We start from the raw sequence: 4,679 nt of genomic DNA, 5'->3' as shown, positions 1-4,679 counted from the left end.
CCAAGCGCCTGGATCATTTAACAGAGGTGGGTCCTTTGCAAGGAGCTGTGACCGAGTTTGCTCCTCCCTAAAATCAGCTGAAGGTTTTATGCAAATATTTGTGAGCTGCTGCTGAAGGAAAAGAACCACACATAATTGTTATTGAATGAGCAACATGTGCTTAAAAATATTCCAATGACCCATCAAGATTAAATTCTTAATCTAATAGCTCTACTGCAATTTTTTCTCATAGCAAATAAGAATTGGAGAAACTGTGTCACTTCTGTTTTGCCATCCTAGAATGAAGTACCAAGAGACAGGAAAAGTAGATTTCCCCCCACTCTCCCCCTCTCATACCTTGGGTGTTGCCATCTGGAGCCTGTGCTATTTGGTAATATTAAATAAATGCAAAGCTAATTAATTCCTTTATGTCAGGTTTTTCTCATTAGGGTAATATTAACCTTTCAAAGTTTGTCATTCACCACTCAGCAATGTGCCATATGCTTGATGTCACATGATAAAAAGTATTTTCCATTTGCCGTGCTCTAGAGTGCCTCGGTGCTGCTCAGGATAATCATTTGTTTCTCAGGGATGTCTCACTGACATATGCCACAGATACATTGATTGTTTGCTAATACACCCTCAATCCCATCATTGCACATTTTTGCCAGCAATATTACTCTCATAAAAATATTTCTTCTCCATGAGCTCCATTTCCATTTGATATTTATGCCTGATTGCTGCCAGTGCCTTTTGGGGGAAGTTGTGTTAGGCCTGCTGAAACTTGGAGGATGTCAGTGTGGCTTTGATGGCTTTGTCCAGCCCCGTAGTTATGTTCAAACAGATGGTTAAGAATTGTCTTTCCTCAAAATCGTCATTTTCTCTCTGTCAAAATGCGTTAATAAGGATTTACATAGCAAAGTTAAATTGTAATTTCTCAGACTCTGTGTGTCAGCATTGTTATGAAAAAGCTGTGTGGTCATTTTTGCAACAGGTTAATAGAATACCTCAGTGTCTGCAGTGGGGAAAGGGCTGCAGGAAATACAAAGGCAGCTTCATTCCCAGCTAAAACATTTAGGAATCCTCCTTCATTTGTATTGCATTGAAAAATAATGTGTGAGGATTTGAAAGCTGTAAATCAAAAGCTGTGCTTGTTTGGTAGGTGGGGAGCTGGTTCAGCTGGTGTAATAACAGCACAGAGCATAGAAGAACACTGTGTGTTCATGGAATCACAGAATGGTGTTGGTTTGGAGGCACCTTAAAGCCCATCCAGTGCCACCCCTGCCATGGGCAGGGACACCTTCCACTGTCCCAGGCTGCTCCAAGCCCCAATGTCCAGCCTGGCCTTGGACACTGCCAGGGATCCAGGGGCAGCCCCAGCTGCTCTGGGCACCCTGTGCCAGGGCCTGCCCACCCTCCCAGGGAACAATTCCTGCCCAATATCCCATCCAGCCCTGCCCTCTGGCACTGGGAAGCCATTCCCCCTTGTCCTGTCCCTCCAGGTCCTTGTAAAAAGTCCCTTTCCAGCTTTCCTGTAGGCCCCTTTTAGGTACTGGAACACTGCTAAGGTCAACCTGGAGTCTTCTCTTCACTGAATCTACTGAGAAAATTCCCGTTAAACATTTTGCTCATGGTATTTTCTGGTATTTTAATTAGGATATGTGAAATTAGTCATATCTGAAGGAGTTTTATATTTAATCTTTCTGTCTTTTTTCTCTAATGAGTTCAGCTCTTTTCTGTTGTCCATTCCACAAAAGCTAATTCAGGCTTAGCCACTCACTCCCGTGGCTCACCCATTTTGTGTTTTGATTCCTAATAATGGAGTTGTGAATATCCTGTTCCAGTTGCTGCCTTGTGGGTTGAGGTCTCCTGCTCTTGGGTCACCCTTTGGATTGATGTGGAATAAGTTGTGAGCAGGAGCTGCTGCCTTCATGCTGCTTCCTTTGGTTGTACTCTCCCGAATGACCCGGGATCAATGCCCTGTAACCTCCTGAGAGGAACTCACAATGGGATATTCATAACCCTGGCCCACAGAATTAAAACTGGCAGTGGCAGGTCGGCCTTGGAAGTCTTAAAAGACAGAGCTTGCTTGCTGTGAAGGAGATGCAGTAATGGACTGGAGGGAGGATATCCATATCAAAGCACCACCTTGTTAGCAGGGTGTCTTTTTATTGCTCTTATACTTTAAGAAATAATGAAAGAAAGTTCTGCCTGCCTGTTTCTTCCATGCTGCAGCCATTTCCACAGTGATACTGAGGTTTCAGTGCACTGAAATGTACACTCATTCCCAAATTAAGAAAAGGGACTGTTTGCACTGTGATTGTCAAGAGCAGATTAAGCCTTTATGACCCTTCTTTTTTTGTTTGATGTTGGTTGTGTAAAGAATAAAACATGCAAAAAGCACATTCATGAAGATCACTTTAAGGGGGTTCAGAAGAATCAGTGGTAGCTGCTAAAAACAGTCTGCCATGCATTTCAGTCATCACTTTTAACATTTTTGATCAGAAATCCCCACAACGTCGCAAACAATGTGTCTCAGACATGGGGCCAAACAAGAGGTTAATTAATCAGAGTCAAAAATGACTAACAGCAAAATGTTTGTTTGATGCAAGAATCATCCTAAAATCTGTCTGGCTTCCACTCCTAGTGTTGGGAATAAAGCGTGATCTCGCCAGCTCTCAGCCTTTCAGTCTCTGCCCTGCCGAGTGTCGGAGAGAAGAGTCTGTTTTAAGTCTTCTCACATTGAAGTTACTCTGCAGTGCAGCAAAACTGTACCAACACGGAATATTGCTGTTGCACTACTCTCCTTCCCCCTCCCACCCTCTTTTCCCAGATTTTTGTACGCTTTGGCTCTGCAAAAGGAGCTGAAACCCCTTTGGACTGCGGCACTTCGCGTGTAGCTGCTGAGGAACAAATGCTGCAGCTCAAGGGAGCTGCTGGAGGGAAAGCTCCTTCTGAAGCCTTATCTGTACCACAGGCACTTTGTCAAAGGTTTCCCAGTGTTCATCTTCCCTGTTCTTGGGATACGTCCATGCTATACAGTGCATGCTGCATGCACCTGAAGCAGCTGCACTCAAAAAAAGAAGAAATCATCTGGTTTGTCAAGAAAAAAGGGAGAAGACCTGTTGGTTATTTCAGGGGGAGGCTGGGAGGCAAGGCTGTAGTTTTTTCAGAATAAAAGGGGAAGGACTTGGTTGCTCTGCACTCATCTGACTGTGCTGTACCTGAGCTCCCTCAGGCCTTGGGAGCAGTTTTGACACAGCAACATTGTGCTCTGTCTGGGATTAGCTCCTGAGGCTCTCAGAGGGAATTCCTGGCCATCTAACAATGCCATATCTGCTCAGCCAAGTGCTTGGTATCACTAGCGAGGCTGATGGGGCCAAGTATGAAACTCCTGATGGAGTTTCCTTACTCATATCATCATCCCAGAATCATGGCATAGTTTGGGTTGGGAGGCACCTTAAAGTCCATCCAGTGCCACCCCTGCCATGCCCAGGGACACCTTCCACTGTCCCAGGCTGCTCCAAGCCCCAATGGCCAACCTGGCCTTGGGCACTGCCAGGGATCCAGGGGCAGCCCCAGCTGCTCTGGGCACCCTGTGCCAGGGCCTGCCCACCCTCCCAGGGAACAATTCCTGCCCAATATCTCATCTAACCCTGCCCTCCTTCATCTTAAAGCCATTTCCCCTTGTCCTGTCACTCCATCCCTCTCCATTTTTCCTGCAGCTCCTTCAGGCCCTGCAAGGCCACAGTTTGGTCACCCCAAAGCTTCTCCTCTCCAGGCTGAATACTGTGATTATGTCTCCAGTGGTCAATTTTTATGCATCTCTCAGGTGAGAGGCAATGGTGGAGGATTTAGAGCAAGAAAAAACTCTGTAATTGTAAAAGAAAAGCTGTGTATTCTTTTGCCAGTTTGGGGGAAATAATGAATGAAAATCGGTTGTGCAGTGCTGAAAACAAATTTTAAACAGCATTTCCATCACTGACTAGCAGAGGGGATGTGTGATGTGCAGCACTTCTGTGGAATCTTCTCCTACAAAGTATAGAGCTCTTTCAGGTAGTTCAATGTTCTGCTGATTGATCCAGGAATATCTTGTAAAACAATTGGTGTCACAGGCTGAGGAGGTGGCAAAGAAACTTTGGTGCAGACTCTGACAGAAGAAGCCAAAGCACAATAACAGGGTGCTGAACTTGTAACTGACAATTACAGTTCAGGAAAGTGGTCTGTGAATCTTTGGCAGTTTCCTTAAATCCTCAATTCCACGGATGCCAGGAAGCCTGAGAAAGGGGACAGTAAGAGAGGGGCACAGGGCATTACTTTTCCAGCATGTAGGGCTTTGGTGTGCCCCTGTTCTGGGTGCTCTGTGCAGGGCTGATCTCCACATCTCAGCAAGGATATAGTGGGGAGTTAGAAAGGGAGCAGAGAAGGGCAGATAAAACAGGGAAGGATGGAAAGCTCATGCTACAGAAAATAAGACTTCTCAGTTTTTTGGAAAGAAGGCTGAGGGGGAGAGTGTGGCTGAACTTTGGGAAGTCACAGAGGCAGAAGCTGAGGTGACTAAAGAGCAGCTCCCACAGTCAGAGACCTGGCAGTTCTGGATGAAACCGCAGGAGGGAGAGTGACATAACATCACTTTCAGACGGAGATCAGGAAATTCATGGACAAAATTCAAGGTAGATCCTACCAGGAATGAGACGGAA

The sequence above is a fragment of the Corvus brachyrhynchos genome, unplaced genomic scaffold (genome assembly GCF_000691975.1).
Source record: "Corvus brachyrhynchos isolate BGI_N302 unplaced genomic scaffold, ASM69197v1 scaffold66, whole genome shotgun sequence".
NCBI classification, from domain to species: Eukaryota; Metazoa; Chordata; class Aves; order Passeriformes; family Corvidae; genus Corvus; species Corvus brachyrhynchos.
This window is presented reverse-complemented; position numbering follows the sequence as displayed.